The sequence below is a fragment of the Aptenodytes forsteri genome, unplaced genomic scaffold (genome assembly GCF_000699145.1).
Source record: "Aptenodytes forsteri isolate BGI_AS27 unplaced genomic scaffold, ASM69914v1 Scaffold6, whole genome shotgun sequence".
NCBI classification, from domain to species: domain Eukaryota; kingdom Metazoa; phylum Chordata; class Aves; order Sphenisciformes; family Spheniscidae; genus Aptenodytes; species Aptenodytes forsteri.
Genome location: NW_008795709.1, coordinates 759,074 through 777,516, shown reverse-complemented (window position 1 = coordinate 777,516; position 18,443 = coordinate 759,074). Strand labels below are relative to the sequence as shown.

At 38.5% G+C, this 18,443-nt stretch overlaps 1 protein-coding gene across 1 annotated transcript in view; it reads right to left on the bottom strand.

The window, feature by feature from the left end:
- The window catches only part of FAM160A1 (family with sequence similarity 160 member A1), a 97,027-nt gene extending 78,897 nt beyond the window's left edge, over positions 1-18,130 (bottom strand). The window contains exons 1-2 of the mRNA XM_019473153.1: positions 18,058-18,130; positions 6,674-6,797 (exon numbers count right to left, since the gene is read on the bottom strand). The gene's annotated coding sequence lies outside the window, so the exon portion shown is untranslated. The remainder of the gene's footprint in view (positions 1-6,673; positions 6,798-18,057) is intronic.
- Between the last annotated feature and the right edge of the window lie 313 nt (positions 18,131-18,443).

The window sequence follows — 18,443 nt, the reverse complement described above, 5'->3', positions numbered from 1 at the left end:
GGGGCTGTTGTGACCCAAGTGCAGGACCCAGCACTTGGCCTTGGCCCATCGATGCAGCCTGTCCAGGTCCCTCTGCAAAGTCAATGAGTTACAGTAATTTTACCTATGAGAACAGACTTCGCGGGTCAAAGTTTCAATATTGTTTTGGGTTAGCCTCCTTCTGCAGTAGGGTAGGGTGCGGCCTCACCAGTGCCGAGTACAGGGGCACGATCACTTCCCTCCTCCTGCTGGCCACACTATTTCTGATACAGGCCAGGATGCCATTGGCCTTCTTGGCCACCTGGGCACACTGCCGGCTCATGTTCAGCCAGCTGTCGACCAACACTGACAGGCAGCTTTCCAGCCACTCTTCCCCAAGCCTGTAGCGCTGCATGGGGCTGTTGTGACCCAAGTGCAGGACCCAGCACTTGGCCTTGGCCCATCGATGCAGCCTGTCCAGGTCCCTCTGCAAAGTCAATGAGTTACAGTAATTTTACCTATGAGAACACAGACTTCGGGTCAAAGTTTCAATATTGTTTTGGGTTAGCCTCCTTCTGCAGTAGGGTAGTCATCAAAGATTTCCCCATTAGCAAAAGATTCAATCAAAAAAGACATTCACATGTTGCCACACACAGCCTCTGTGCCACAGTTAGAATGCGGTGAAAGACTTTCCCTTCCTCTTGAATATAATGTTCCTGCTAGAAGAGAGGCAAAAACCCCATGTGTTTCATAGAACAGTTTCCGTGCAAACCAGTTTAAAAATCTTCAAAACCTGGGACTGAAGTAGTCAGCTGCACACCTTTGTAATACATGGAAATGGCCTACAACAAACCAGCCTGGATATAAGATACACTGTTGCACTTTACTGGTAGGAAGAGGAAGCTTTAGAATTGAATGGACATAAAAAGAATATTACAATAAATCATTTTGCAAAGTACATGCTAGTTCCAGCAACTGGTGCCCTTCAGGAATGTATCATATTTATCTGATCACTTCCACCTTCTCTTGGTTAAGATAAGCCACAGTTCATTTTAGTTAATAGAGCCACAAAAATAGGATGAAACAAGTATTCTGCTTAGCTCGCATTTTGTAAGCTTGAGCATGCATGTGGCAATGGAATCTATTAATTTACTACCCAGTCAATTTCCTCACTTTGAACCTCAAGCACTGCCAGCAAATCTCATTAATCTAATCTGGGTAGTAAAAAAAGTTTCTCCAAAATTCCTTCTCAATAATGTTGTACTTACAGTGTCCAAATCTTTGTTTTAAAAGACTTACAACAAAAATAACATTCAGTGTAAATTTTACAGCATTCAACTTAATATGAAACTAAGACCACAAACACTGCTTTAAAAAGCCCAACAGTACACTTGAAGTAGGTGATAGACTACTTTTTCTCATTAATTCAATTCTATTTCTAGCAAACCAGAGTTTAAAAAATTTCTCAGGAATCCAGGGAAATAAATGACAATGTACATTCACAACCCTGAAACATACACTAAGGCAGAGACACAGAGTCCTTTAAAAAAATTAAAAGGAGTCTATGATACATGGTTTAAACACCTACAACTTTGATCCTGCATTCTCCTCCCTCTGGGTATCTCCTTTTCCCATCTCTGTTCCTGCACAAGTGTTAATTTGTAACACAGACTGTAGAACTCATTGGTACAGGCCACAGCAGGTACCAAATGTATACATAATTTTTTAAAAGCAACTAATCAAATTCATGGAAGAAAAAAAAAAACACCAAACTTACAGAACAGAAGGACTATTGCTTTTGATCAAATAAGCCCACAGACCGTACATGGCTAGAGATACTGCCATACGCTTGGACTATGCACATATTCCGCCCTATGCAGCTGCCGCTGGAAAACTCCACTGTGCTGAGTTGATTTTTGACCCCAGCCAGTACAGATGCCCTTAAGCTCTTGTTTCAGTTGCAGGTGTCAGCGCAGCTGGTAGGATGGAACCCAAATCTGACCAACAGGAAAACGTGCTGAATCGTGCTCGAGGCCCTCTCTGGTTTTAAATCAAAACAGCATTTCTGAGACGTGGCCACGGGAAACTCCAGCTTCTGTGCTTGTGCAGCGCAAGCTCCACCAGGCTCCTGCCGCCTTCTCTCAAGGGCCATAAACCCATCATCTCCTGTTGTAAGGACAGTTCAACGTGAAAACCCTCACCAGTCGCCACTGCTCCGTATACAACAAATACATCAAACAGTTATCTCCATTGCTTGTCTGATTAATGAGAAGCTTGTCTGACAACAGCTACAGAAAGGTTTCTCTGGTGTTTTTCTGCTCAGCCCAACAGATTCTTGGACTGCAGACACAAAACCAAAATCCAATGAACGAGTTTACGTTTAGCCTTCCAATTCAGTCAATTCTTGCAGGCCTATATATTAACATCTCGTACTCCTCTCTCCCATTTATTCCAAGTTTATATTTTGAAATAATAATGCACACTTTAAAACAATTTAATTAAGCCACACTTGGAAAAATGAAGTCAGCTTTACCTGAAAACCCTCTTTGTTTTAAAAAATGTTGGGATGCAAATAACAATGATACACGGGAAAACATCCTGTCAGCTGAGAATTTGATCCTTAGAGATTTTGTTCTGCAATTTTATTTTGTATTAGCATGACTTTTTCCTTATAAGTTTGCTGCCATCGCAATAGTGTTTTTTCCTCCAAAATATACATAAACCCGCTATGTTGATAATGCTCACTTTTATTATGAAAATCATAATCACTTTTTTGTTGTTTGCTTACTTTTTCCTTATAAGTTTGCTGCCATCGCAATAGTGTTTTTTCCTCCAAAATATACATAAACCCGCTATGTTGATAATGCTCACTTTTATTATGAAAATCATAATCACTTTTTTGTTTGTTTGCTTTTTGTTTTTTTTTTTTTAAGACTACCACAAAATCTTAATTTCTAACATTGAGCTTACCAAATCTCCTTTATTCAGAATGGTCACAAATTCCCTTAGGTTTCGTAGGGCTGCTACCAAGCACAATTTACACTGATTTAGTACTAAGGTGAAGGCAATTCTGGCAAGATACCTACTTACTATTTTTATTTCAATAGGACCAAAGTTGAGAAAAACAGCTGTCACTATAATCAGAAAACTAGTCTTACTTTTCTATTTCATCATGCCAGTGGCCTCTCCTATCTACCATTACGCACTGCTAACTTCCCTGCACTGTGCTTAATTCTTTACAGCAAAATATGTGCTTACCTAATTAGACTCAACACAAGCAATGACAAATAAATCAAGATGGTTGGACAATACATTCTTTATGACACACCCTGAAATTGCAATGAATAGCCCACATTATGTGATATATACACAAGTTTTTTCCTTGTTTGCTTTGAGCTGAGAAAGACCAAGTGTCTTATGCATTACTAAAGCAATGCATACACCTTTATACTTCTCCAAACTGCCAGGCAGGTGCATCCTTTATGGACCTATCCCTCAGCATCACAGTGAGAGCAAATTTGTACGCTAGTATATGGTGATGAAAGGTTAGAAATAAAAATTATTTAAATTATTTATAGCATATCATTGGCTCCTAAAGAAGGCCATGCCAAGTAGCCTGCAACTGGCCCAAGGAATCCTATGAAAGACTAAAATCTAAATCATGTACTAGCTCTTTTCTATTAATATTAACATTTTGTGAAGCTCAAGGCAGTTTAAAAATGACTTTCCCCTATAATATTCATTTCAGATAACTGATAGTAACCACGTTTTTACTGGATTGCTCCTAAGATTAAACTCACTGTTGAATGAAAAAGACAATTCCCTCCCCACAAGTCTGAGTCTTCACAGTTTTTCTAATTTTTTTTTTTTTTTTTAAATCAGAACAAACTCAAACCCCTACAAACCTTTCACCAGAAAAAAAGAAAAAACCCAACCAACTAACCACACCACAGGGAGGAAGAATACAGCTGAAAGGAAGCATGATCCTAAGATCCTATATACAAACTAAATAACTTAAAAAAAGGGCTTTTACCCATTTTCTGTCTTTTTTCATTTTGAAATTCCAAACTGAATCTAGGAAAGCTTTCCTTAGAAAAGTTTAATTGAAAACAAAAATATATGGGGACATACTCCTTTCAAATGCATTAGTATTTTCTGATAAAAAAAATTATCAACTCTAGTCCCAACTGGTATTAAAGCCTTAATCACAGATAAACTTAATAAACTAGATACTCAAGCTCTTTTGTTGAGAATTTTTTTTCATTACTAGTGTTAGCTAAACCAAAGGGAAATCAAACATACTAGTATAACTGATGACCTGAACTAACATGGAGTAGGAACTAGAGAAAGACTTCACATTATTATGTTAGTTCATGTCACTTCCCACCATCAGTGACTGTATTGCCTTTCCATTAGCATAACTAGATTTTAAGTCAGGGACAGAAGAAACAACTAACTGAAAGCTGTACGCTGCTACAAAGTTACAGAGTGAGATAGGACTATAGTTTAAACTAACAGTTGTTGTTCTTTTGTTTTCTATCAAGAGAAAGAAATAGACTTGCCTTTACTGCATAAGATATTAAATTCTAACACTACAAACCATCTGAAGAACAACTCTTACCTACAGCAACTGATTGAGAAATAGTCATTTTGGCAATCAAAGCTGCTTCCATACAGCCACAGAGCCATGGATTAGCTGTAGCTCAGTACATGTAAAAGCTGATACTCATTCAATATTGGATATAGTGCCATCTGTCTTGAGAACATGTAGTTCTTCTGGACAAACACCCTGCTAGCTGAGCTTCTAGACAAGGCTTGACATTCAGAAACATTTTAATGATTTGCATTGAATAAAACAGGTTTACAACACTGTCAAAGCTGTCAATTAATTCCTTCAGGCAGTGGAAACAATAACATATTAAATACTAAGTTGTAAATCATCAGTGTATCTACAGCCCCTCAGTTTCCTAAAGATACTTTGCGAACTTGTAGAATATATTACAGAGAAACCAGATGCGTCCCTAACCATTACAGAGCAGCACAGGGTAATATGAGAAGAACAACATCCTTGCTTCCAACTTGACAAAACATAAGTCTCCCATTCACAGGTCAGCATCAAGAACTGCAACAAACTGCATCAAGAAAGAGGTGGAAGAATGAATATGTAGCATTACAGGGGAGGATAAGACCAGACACATGCTACATGAAAGGCTGCTGAAAGATGGTGTTCATTTTCATAAAGCAAGTGTTTGGAGTTTTAAAAATAACAAACAAGGCACAAGAGTTTACCAGATAGTTAATATTTAGTTAATATCTACCAGCTATTCCTATTTTTTCTAATCAGTTTCAAAGAAAACCTGAGTCTATAAAAACCAGGAACTAGTGATTATTGTAAAGTATCATTTCGTATTTGTTCCCCTTTCTAACATTATTTGACTGGTACGAATGGCCTACCTGATGTAATCAACACAACTCTGGAAACCAAACATACTGTCAGACTTCAAGCTTGTCTGTACTAATCCAAGTCTCATTTCACACCCACACATCAGGCTCCCTCCTACTAGCCAGCTTGGGCTTCTCTTATGCACACAACTTGCTTATGTCAATCTTGCAATTAACATCCACATCTCCTCCCCAAATGATGCCAACTCTTCTATGAAACATTCAAGCTATGAAGACCACACCCCCCGTCATGCTCTTTCATCAGCCCGTTTTGCAACCTAAGAATAAGCTTCTCTTGGGAAGGCGACTCATAAGTGTTCAGCCCTTTTCACCTTGTAAACCAGCTTATCTAATAAAAAAAGGCACATGTACAATGTTGCATCAAGAACCAAGTGATACTCATGCTTGTAGATCAGGTCAGGGAAGCAATTTATCTGAATTTTCATCTGTCAGCTGACTAGTTTCACTACAGAGTAAGATGAAGTAAGATGATCCAATGACAAACCAAAGTCTAGGAGCCTCTATCCCTTATTCAGTTTTACTTGTAAAAGGATTTCTAAAGTTTCTGTGCTCAATTTTTAAGCACAGATAGAGAAGACGAGTCTTTCCTCCTTCAACTCTTTCTGTGTCCTACAGTGTACCTATTAGAGTCAGAAGAAAAAAAGAAAACGTACATTCTTCACATGACAGGCTTTTCAACTGTTTCATATCCCATAGTCCAAACGACATGGATATTCTGAAACAAAAAAAGAGGAGTCTTGCCAACTCAAGAAAATGCTGGTGTACAGTCTTTTGGGTTCTCATCAGTGTGCCACTGGTAATCTATCACCGACTTATAGGGTATGTAGGTCACATACTATTGTTCTCCAGAAGTTACAGGGCACTAAGAGACAGCTGAAGTGCATTTGATAATTGCCATATATTCTTTTCACATGTAAGCAATTACTGTGGTTGCCACAGGAATATTATGCAACTGTCATCCCGTGTGGAGTATACTGTATAGGTGTGAACAAGAAGAGAACTGAAACACCACACATTGACAGGATGCACCAGAGCCCACATTATCTAAATGCAGCTCAGTGCTACTAGAGCCTCTATATGACATTTTAAATAAGACTGAAGTATTAAGCCCCGCTTTTCAGAGGACAGGTGTCCATATCACAGAAACCTATTGTGACACCCAGCATTCCAACTAGAGAGCTCATGGTTCAGCAAACAGACTTCTATTATGAATTACCTATTACACGCACATACACACACACACTTACTTTACCTGCAATTAAAGCATGTCAACAGGTCAGCAAGGAAAAAATTGCTGTGGCAGCTGTTCCATTTGGTGGACAATCTAGATCTAAAGTTTCTTCAGCTGACACCTTTTAGCAGCATTCAGCTTTCCACTACAGACAAGGAAAGGCAGAGAAAGTAGAAAAAGTAAAAATCATCATTCTCTATTAATAGAAAGTAACTGCCTAACACTTGAATGAAATTTGGCAGTTTAACAACTGGGGGGAAAGAACCAAACCATTTTAAAAAGAACAAGGTGATAAAATCTCAAGTATACCAGAGAAGCAGTAACAAAGTATATTCCACAGCATGAGGCAGGTCTGCACAGACAAGCTCAGAGCTTTCAGGCCTTCCACCATTACCTTAGCAAGAAACCCTTGAAAACACTGAAGCCATAATCAGCTGTGAGCCCACACAACTGCAGAAGCAATCCACATTTCCCTTCCTGGCTGCCTTCTGTTCACTGCTGCAACCCAAAAACATTTGCATCCATGCCGTACCTCAAACACACCTGCGCATCACACACTGAATATGTTTGGGGTAATTAAGAAAGTGTTCTGGCTAAAAAGTAACCACAGGGGGGGGAAAAAAAAAAAAAGCAAAAGCAGAAAAAAAGTGGTGTGACACTGAATGCTAAACCTGGCTATGCTGCCAAAAAGCTGATTACAAAACTTGATATTCAGACAGGAAATGCATCATAACAACATCTTGTTAAACAAGCTAAACACATGCAAAGGTAAAGGAGAAGGAGAAATCCACACCTTTCTGTCAACACTGGAATAATTTATATTAAATTTTCATTTGATATGTAACAAGGCTGCACACATACAAAAAAATGCAAGTATGAAAAGGGTGTCTATTCATTTACACAGTGCTTAGCATTCAAAATTGATTTTACAGACATCCTGCTAACCTGTCTGGCAGAAATTCCTCCAGACTACAAAAATTAATTCAAAACAGGGAGGCTGTCAGGTTTTTTCTCTTATAAGCAAGGAGGTAAAATTCTGAAATAGTTTTCAGCATGCTGAAAGGAATCATGCAAAAGTTAAAAAGGTATACACATCAAGGGAGAAAATAATTATTTTGCATAAACACAATTTTTGGCCAAGAACTCATAGTTTAAACCAGCCTTCCCATCAAAGTAGCATGAACAAAAATACCCCAAAATTAAGATCTTATGGGAAGACACTATCAGTTTATAGATCACAAATATAACATGGTTTCAGTAAAGGCTAGACTAGATGATCCAAGAGATCCCTTGCTGTCTTATGCTCCTGAATTTTAGGGATGATTATACCAGGTTCCTCCACAGAGGTAACTAGAAATCTCATAACACTCTTTTAGCATCATTTTCCCCCTCTATTAAAACAAAGATGTAGTCCTAAAAACTAGCCAACTTCCTCAAGCAGAATGATACCAGGGTGAATCTCTCTATCCTCCAGATCATCTCCAAAACATTTCCTGCCAGTGCCCTTAATGTAATCCTACTCAGGCCTGTGCCTCTAAATAACAGAAAAGAAAATATATACCTAACACCAACACGGAACCAGAATAATCCAGAAAAAGTTATGAGCTAAGGGTTGGGGTTTTTTTGTTGAAGTACCCTTTAAATAGTATGTGGGGATTTTTTTTTAATTCTACATGAAGAAAAAAGTTTGTTGGTTTCTTTTTTCATCTTTGACCCCAGTTCAGAAAGGTATTACTTTGCATAGCTCACTACAGATAAAAATCTATAAGAGACCCGTGACAACTTCTCTGCATGCTTTTATCTGCCAACATTCTGTATGGCCTTTGTTACTACTTGCTGGCTTCCACAACCTGGGGATGTGTGCAGCATCACTGAAATAGTAAAATACTGTTCACAAAATGCTAGCTCACTAAACCATGATATTTTCAATATATTTTCTTATTTCTCAAAATAATTCTGAGTGGGGGCTCTAGAGGAAGGAGATTTCTCCGTAATTTGTAGTTAACACTAACTCCTCACCTGTCTGCTTCATACATCCATGATGTCTGGTCATAAAAATAAGATAAGTTTCATTTGTTAAATACAGTCTTTCTATTTCTGTTTTGCTGTATCACTTATCCGTGTAAATTTATAAGTGGAGCCTATAATTGTGTTCTTGACCAAGCTGTTCTTTAGCTTAAATAATTATTTTCTCCCTTGGATTTATCTTCTTTAATTTGCAGCATAGCTTAAAAACTACTGTCATACACATAAAAAAGGTATAGTCTAAATGAAGTCCTCATGATTGAGGCTTGCAAGTTGATCAACCTGGCATTTTTCTTTCCTTTTAGGTACACATGAAATAGACCATCACAGGGAACAGAAAAGAGGAAGAGAAAAAAAGGAAAAGAAATAGCCCCTACCCATAGTCAGAATTAAAGGCTAGCACAGAAGGTAAGCCCAAGCCTCTTTAGAAATCATTGTTTCCAGCAGATGTGGGAAAGGAGTATGCAAGAAGCACCCATGGAGGGGCCTCAAGTGATCAGAATTAAGGGGGGGAGGAGGGGGCAGCACAGAATGAGCCTCTTGGCACATTTGTTTTAAGGATTCCAGCATGCTTCAACCTGAAGGACATTTCTTATCTAGAATCACAAGCCTGAAACTGAAAATTGGTGCAAGAGACTGAAACCATAGTTAATGAAGAACAGAGTCATATGAGGAACAATCCCATTTCTGATCTGGCTAGTGCATGTTTTCCATTATATGCTTAATAAAAACCCACATATTTAAGAGTGGTGCCATATTATCCTAACATATTCAGTGTTTCAGCTTCAAAGCACTGCAAGACTGACTCAGTGAATCTTTGTTACTACTACTGAGGCAGTAAAGAAAAACACAAAGGTCTGTTCTTTTGTAGTCTACAAAAGCATGATTTCTCTATGATATGCAGTTAATGTGCAGGTTTTAAAGAGAAGGTATTCAGAACATGGAAGGATTCTCAGATCACACATATGTAAAAAAATCTGAATCCGAAACCTTTACATCAAGCTATGGTAACTTTCCAGAACCTAAGTGTCTTTAGCTTCCCAACTCATTTAAAAACAAAGAAAGAAAACAAAAAAACCACAAACACACACCTTAGGTTAGAGGGCAAAAGAAGACTCAGTCTAGTATATGAAATTAAAAGAATTTGAATAATCTAAAGAAATTCCAATTTCCAATCAGCTTCTTTTTTTTTTTCATTAAAAAAGCTGTAATTAAATTAAAACAGCACAGTTATAATTAAACAGAGAGCTTCCTGTACTTGTGGCCCAGGAGAGTCATATTAATCACACAGTATTGCCAGTGTGTATTTGTTACCAGCTCTTGTTCACCTCCAGACAAAAATTCAGTACTGCCAGGTAGAAAATAATACATCCTTATCTCCAGAGAGTACTGACACTTGGATCTCTTTCTAGGCACTGATAAACCATTACTGCCAAGCAGTCTGGCCTTATGTAACATATTTTTGGAAGAACAAGTATTTTGCTTTTGCATCAAATACGCAGCTTTGTAAAAGCAAGCAAGCAACATGACACACCAGGTAAAAAGGAGGGAGAGAGACAAAAAAAAGTTTCTCTCTTCCAATTTCTGAAAACTGAGACAAATGAGGAAACTATGAAATGGTAGAGGAACTGCTCAAAAAAACCCTGGAAACAGATATAAAAAAAAAGTAATTTAAAATCATATGAATATCATAAAATATATATATAAGCTTACATTGCTTGGATAGCCTGAAATTCTGTGCTAAAATTGGTGTGATAAGGATATTAAAAAGTTTTAGAACACAAAAATAGTCAATTCATAGTAGTAACCTTCATGAACTAAGATGCTCTATTTTATATCTTGATATCATCAACATCATGACAGAAGGCAGTTTTCAGTGTTCCTTCAACCCACAGCAGAGCAGTCTGTCAAACCTTCTGTTAATAGGCAGGTTACAGGACATCCTCAGAATAGCAAAAGCCTTTTCAAGGATTTGTGAGTGAGTAGCCAAGAACTAGCCATCCTCTTTTACACAATTAATTTTGAGCTCAGGATTATACTGCATTTTATTTGAGATGAAAGTTGTCCCTAGAGACTGTATTGCATCCCATGTATCATAACCTGTACCACTACCCAGGCTAGATATTATGAAAGATGCATAGCCTTGTGGTTTGGGAAATTTAAATTGCTTTCCTTATCTTTCCCCTTCATGTGAAAGCCCAAGAAAATAACCCCAGAAACCATAGTCCACAGATTTATGAATCAATACAAACACTCCCAGTAGCAATACAGGCTATTCAAAATCTCACAAAAACAGCAGATGGACTTAAAAATATTAAAAGGGAAGTATGTTAAAAATTAGCTCTGTTTCACACATGCATGATGGAAATTATGAGAAAGAACACATCATAGAAGCAATACATCCTGGGAAACTTTCCTCTATGAGTAAAAAAAAAAGTCTCCTAAACTGTTAATTTTACATAAAATTGTGCCTCTTTGCTTTTGATTTAAAGATCAGCTGACACTGCAGGACTTCCTCAGATCTTTGGTTTTCTTCTGCTATTCACAGCTTTGCCCAATAGCATCCAACCGAAATTAAAACCTTTGTTTATGGCACTGTTGTTATCCCTAGCATTCAGACAAGAAATCTCACACAGTGAAGAGCCATCTCTGTTTTGTGCTGTTATTGGACAATTAATTAAAGGAAAAGAGTTAGTCAACCCAAATAAACACAGGCTACAAGGGCAGCACAATAGAGGGTTGTTTACAACATACAGTGCATTACACTAAGGAGTTTGCCAAATTGTCACTAACACAAGCTGATTAAGTCTGCATGGCAGAGAGCAGACACTAGCACAGGTCTGGAAGCAGTAAAACCACAGTGGCTTGGATGCAATGCCATACAAATATGACTAAACTGCTTTTAAAGCTAATCTAGGCATCTTCACAGCACATTTCCTAGCACTCCCTGTTCTAGGATTTGCTCCTGCAGAGCCAGTGTGGGTATAGGCATGCCCACAGTCCTTTTTTCATGTTGTTGTCTTATAACAGGGAGTTCTAGCTACTTTTCAACAGCCACAGCGACGTGAAGTTCTACATCTCACTCATCTACTCCATGCAGGCAAAAAGGAAAAAAAAAAAAAAAAAAAAAGAGGCATAATGTTTTAATATCTTCTGGATCCTCCCTGTCAGATGAGACGTAAGAGTAAAGGTAGGGAGAAAAGGAATTCTCAGTACTTCCCAGGAAAAATACTTGAACAAATAATCAAAGTTAAACAGCTGGGTCTACAACTGCTCATTTCCCCCCCAACACCTGTAAAGACAGACACTGTAATCACTCTTCTCAGCCTCACAGTATTACACACATCCTCCACAAGTTACTTAACTGCAGCAGCTCAGGGATTACATCAGCCAGCTCTTACCCTTTCAATAGTGGTTTTTAAACACTTCAAACTTAAACTTACCTAAATGCTCTATAACTCATTCCTTCCTCACACCAGCTTAGGGTTTTAGCACTTGCCTTGAACACCATGTTTGCCTCCTATTCCAGTCTCTCTTACTAAAAATGAGGTGAAAAAACAAGACCTAAGTCTGCTTTGCATTATCTGTCCACAGCTCCAGTCTTCGAAGAGCAGCAAACCTTCCCCGTCTTTCTTTTTACTAACATCATATTTCTATAATGATTTCTTGTTACTCTTGAGTTGGCCATTCTGAATGTTACATTTTAATTTTATGTCCTTGTGCTATATTTTTACACTTGTCCTTGGCAATTCAGCCTGGATTCCCTTTCCCTCCTTGCTGTGTTTGATGTTAGAGAGTTCGCTAGTAGCCAAGCCAGCCTCTCACTACTTTTCATATTTTCCTCTGCGGAAGAATAGTTTCAATTTCTGCCATTAACATAATTTCCTGAAGGAACAATATGTCTCCTTTTTTTATTTTATTTTTGCTCTTAACACACAGAACTGGTGGATAAGACTCATGTTAACCAGACTTACCTGAAGTCTGCCTTTCTAAAAATCCGTTGTTTTATTTTAGCACAAGTCCTCCTTCCCAGACTCTCATTTGCTCACTCTCACACAAATTACTTATCTTCTGGTTATAACAAAGCTTGGAAGAGCCTATCCTCTGGTTACTTTCTTCATATTTAGCACCAGGAAAGCTTTACCAAGGTCCTCCAAGAACTTACCAGGAACCTGCATCCGCCATACTCTCTAACCAATACTCCTAGGTAATTAAAATCCTGTGATCTGGATGATTTCTTCTAGGTGTCCACAAACACCCTCATCCAGAAAATCTCCCCGATTTGCCAGTCTTCAGTCACCTCTACCAAGACAGTACCAATATTCTTTTCCTTTTTATTCATACAGACTTTTAGTAGAATTGTTTAGAATGGAAAAGTTTATTCTGCCACCAACTGTTTTTTCAACTCCTTTATGCCACAGACCCCAATATTCCTGTACTTGAATAAATAATATTTTTATCTCAGAATATTTGAATGTACTTTGAAATGATAACTGCTTAGATGACATTATCCCCTGTCACGGAGCCCAACGCTGAGTGCTCCTGAAATGTTGCTGTTGAGTTGATGCCTCTTTTAAACCTAAACTGTTGTTCCTTTAAATGTTTGCCAAAACTCTGTACGAATGTTACCACTAGTAATGGAATATGCCTTGCTGCCAATACAACAAAATTTTATCCCCCTGCTACTTTAGAATAAAACAGTAACTTTCCACCTATTGAATCATTGCACATGTACCTGCTATGGTAATGTTATAACACACAGCAAGTACTGGATTTAAGCTATGCATAGTTTATCACTTCCTAATCTAATATAACATCCATGAAATGGGAAGCATTACTATTACTTTAGAATTTTAAATTGTCAAGAGGAAGAATCAGATAACATTTCATTAATCTTTAATTCATTTCACTTTTTAAAATGTATCTGCACACAAAGCAATTCAAATGTTGTTGAATTTCAGTGAAGGCTAATGGGAAAAATTCATGCAAATACAAGACAAATTCTGCTAACAATTTTTTTCCTTATAGGCAAAGACTAAAAGAAACATTAATACCTGGAAAAGTGTTCAGATAGCTTCTATATACACCAAAAGTCAAATAATTCAGTCATTTTAACTGAGCTGACTTGAATGTCAGCAGAACCAAGGTCTGTGTGCCCAGAACGTTGCCTACTCCCTCAGCTACAGAAATTGATCTAACAAAGAGCATTATCACTTCCTTTGACCTTTGTCCCTACAATCTTAATGTTAGGTGGTGGATGCGATTTACCATTTCTCATTAACCCATTTTACTAACAAGTAAGTTGCTAAAAACAACACCACTAACAAAAGATAACTTGCGAACAGCATGCATCATAAATGCAGTGTTTGCTAAACTGCCTTAGTTGTTTCTCTCTGAACATTTAAATTTTTCTTTTTTTTCAACAGTAAAGGTTCTTGTGGAACGAAAAAAGTTTTCCAAGTCCAAGGACTCCACTGGCATCCAAGCAAAACAAACCTAGCTCTATCTAGCCTAAGGAAATTCTGCAAAACCATCTCAGTACTACGTTGTGTTCTGCTGTATCAACGCTAGCAAGTCAGGAACCCCTAAGCACTGGGCTGTTTTTGGCAAACATCACCACTGTAAAAATCATGCCAGCGAAATACTGCTGAAGGCAGATGTAACCACTGACATCCATAAAACTTCTGTGGTATGTGGCAGCCAGCTCATGCTAACATCTCCCAGTGTTGTTCACATTGCTGGGACCAAAACATTAAGAACAGAAATCATTGTGAGGGCAAAACAGTTTCTGCCCTCCATGTTTATTTTCCTCCATTTTATTTTATTTTTTGTCACTTTTAAGAAAAAGTACTTCCACTTCACATGCTCCTCATCCTATGAAAATGATTCAAGGAGCTAATAAAGAACTTTCTAATTGTTTACCTGAAACCACTCCAAGCAGGCAAGCATAATTAATCTTAATGCAAGTCAGCAATTCAGAAAGGAAATTACCCTGTTACACCTATTGCTGACTATGTGTTCTATGCTTCCCTGTACTGAAAGGCAAAAGAGCCAATTACAAAAAAAAAAAAAAGGCAAGACCACCTCAAAGTAACAGACTAGCTGAATCCACTACTTCTTTGAAACTCGGAATCACGAGTCCCAATGACTCCCAATATGACTGATACTCCCAATCCATGCCACAGGCATTGCAAGGACATTTGGGTAGTTCCACAACAACATCAGAGCAAAACAAGGAGCAATGCACCCTTTTTTGAAGGCATTAATGGTTCGCAGAAAAATCTTTGGCTGCTTAGCACCTGTCATAGCTGTACTCGGTCAGGCACACACAGGAGAGAGAACCCTCTATAATTCTAAGTCACATGTAAAGAGGAACAGAGCCCTCATCTCCGAAACAAATCCACATCTTGCTGTGGTTGAGAGCATGCACTGCCTGCAAAGTCCAGCACTAAAAATAAAGGGAGTTCCTCACAAAGGGAAATAAGCTTTTGTCCTCCATAGGTTTTCTTACAGGAATACTGAATTTATGACACTGTACTAAAACATATTTATGGCACCAGCAAAGTGTAAAAGCCTGATAAACGTGCAAGGAGAAAACAGCACAGCTATGTTTAATAAAGCACATGGGTCCAGTGTAACAAGGTAACAAGCCACGGATGTTCCAACTTCAACCAGTAACATAAAAGCAGCACCTCCCTACTCAGGCTCCCTTCTTCCCTTATATGTTCAAGACATATGCTTACAGAAACACTACTCTTAATGTAATGCCAGTACAGTCGTGAAGCAGCAAGCCAAATTATCTCTCCCTCTCAGGTTTGCTGCATTAGGGCAGGAGCCTGCCACATCAAAATGAGTTAACACAATTTAGTAAAAACCCACACTACTTTTTGGACCTGGCTGCACAACAGCAATTTTTCATTTGTTGCTCTTTGACCTGTGTGTCAAAAAACAAATGTCTGAAAAATGTTTAGTTATTACAAATAGATTAACTGTTAATAAAACTAACTCAAAATTACAAAATTCTCTTCCCTCCTGCTCAGGGGTACCTGAGGTTTTACAAAAGATTTTGTGAACGCAAATGGGATTGATTCTTCAGCAGTTCAACTCTTCAACCGTCAGCATAGTGCAATAAAAACAGCCAACAGTTAAATTTAAGTTACAGTTCAAAAGTTTACCAACATATAGGTCTTGTTAATAGCTTAAAGGCTTTATTTTTTTTACCTACATTAGGAAATCTTTCTAGCTGTGAGCTCTATTGCTAGCATCACTTTACCAGTTCCCCAGGCAAACTAAACTACTACTAGAATAGTCACTACCTTAGGTCTACTTACATAAAAATTTTCACAGAAATAAATCCTACCCCCCACCAATACACAATACAGGCAACTTGTAAAAAATGAACTAGAATTAGAAGGATAAAAGGCACAAGTGTCTTTCAGCAGCAGTTATTTATGCAAAGAACCTAGCACATGTTTTTATTATCACACAGCTTTTCTGCCTTTTTTTTTTTTAAACCAAACCAGACAAGTTCTTCTAAGGCATGCAACTGTTTAAATAAACAAAACTGTGTCTGTTATACTGTTTGGAGACTACAGCAGAGGTACAAGGGGAGAAGATGACGTTTGACTATGTTTCTACAGTTAAATGGCAAAAATTACATAATAAGTATTTGCCTAATACTTTTAGCACTAATCTAGCTATGTATTTTCCCACACAGAAGCAGAAAAAATGTCCTCTACAATGCTAATTATGATTAGACCAGAATTAACTGTCATGGTCTATCGTCACTGTGCAGGTAGGCAGTTCAGTATTACCTCACAATTTGACCTTTCTTTTTGTTGTTTTCCTTTCTTTTTGTTGTTTTGTTTTTTTTTTAAAGAAAAAAAAAAAAAAAAAAAAAAAAAAAAAAAAAAAAAAAAAAAAAAAAAAAAAAAAAAAAAAAAAAAAAAAAAAAAAAAAAAAAAAAAAAAAAAAAAAAAAAAAAAAAAAAAAAAAAAAAAAAAAAAAAAAGCCATTGATTTCTCAATAACTTACCACTCATGGGGAGTCACCACAGTTTGAAACAGAGTAAGTTTCAGGACAAATTCTGCAACTGCTATGAAAACATGCTGCATTTAGTTCAAAGATAATGTGAGTCGAAGCCCCAAGTACATCTTACACAAACTAACTCAGTATCTCACTCTTCCTTTTCAGGTGGCAGTTGATTTTGGAGGAAAAATACTGTTACGTGTAGATATGGAACTAAGGTTTTGGGCCTCCTGCATGCAGATAGCTATATTTGTGTCATGTTTCCAAACCTTCCTCTGTTAATTAAAGGTAATCCCACTAGGTATCAGAGGTAACACATTCTTAGATCGTGTCTTTGTGTGCCTTGAGCCTTTACCACCATTGTCACCAGGTCTTACTTTACCTGCTCTGCTTTCATTCCACATGGAAGTGCCTCACCTGGACATGCCCTTCAGGATCACTTTTGACAAGAATTTTTTGTCCTCATGGTTTAAAATGGAAAGCATTCTTATCATAACATCAATGGGGAGGGGAAAAAAGGAGGGGGAAAAAGGAAAAAGATGTAAATAAAGTTATGTTTCTTCCATGGGCTTTGGCAACATATTTTTCATCATTTTAATAGAATTCACTTATTTTTCAAAGCACATATCGTCAATCATCATGGCTCAATAAATAGATTAAAACAGCTGTTAGCAGAAGTCAGTTGAAAACGTTTGTCTTGATTGAGATGGATAACAGAAAAAGGCATCTGGATGTTCCATCAGCTTCATAACTGCCATCCTCACACCAATATCTCACTGGTACAATCTTGCCCTTTGCAATTATTTATACTTTACAAAGTAGATTGTAAGTTTTTCTGTCTTTTCCTTCTCCCTTTGACCTTCCATGTTCATTAAAGCAGAGACAGAGAGGATGCATGCCTGCACCTACAGACTTGTCCACACGGAGTAACGCAAAATCATACAGAGTTACTACCAGCAACCTTGGGTGACAGAACATGTTCACACGACCTTGCTAATAGTTCCTCATTGCCTCAAAGATCACAGCAACACAGCAATCACTATCAGGACACACTGCCTTCTCCAGTTACCAGGGCCCTGAAGTTGCCAAGACCTCTACTCTCCTTTGGCATCCCAAGAAAATATCAAAATAGCCTTCAGTGATTTGGTGAGCGACACAATGAGTTTCCTGAAGGAAAAAAAAAATCAGCGTTACTAACCTGTTAAAACAGAAGCCTGAACCCAAACTGACAACCCACGCACAGGGTCAGGCAGCTAACAGACGTAAGCAGAAATACCTGGCACTACGTAAAACATCACACTTGTGAGGAAAAAGCCTTCTTTGAAATAAAGGCGCGCATCCCACGCTCTCACCTTGGCGTTCGCCTGCTCCCCTGCGTGAAGCCTGGGTCCTCTCCCAGAAGTTTGCGTCCAGCGCTGCCCAGGTCACCCTACAAACCAGCAGCGGAAAAGCCGAGCCAAACAGATAAAGGAGATTAGGCAGGCATTATTTCCAGTGACCTATATACTCCGCTCAGCCCTCAGCGGCCGTGAGGCAGACAGCAGCTGCCCGGCTGCGGGGGACGCCAGCCCGCCGCCCCGCACCGCGACGGGGCGAAACGGCGGCGAGACGCCTCCTAAACTTGGCGCCCAGGCGCTGCCCAACCCCGAGCGGGAGGCGGCCGCGCCCGGCACGGAGGCCCCGCCGCCAGGTCCGAGGCCCGTCTCCAACCGCCGCCACCCCCCTCACAGCTCCCGCC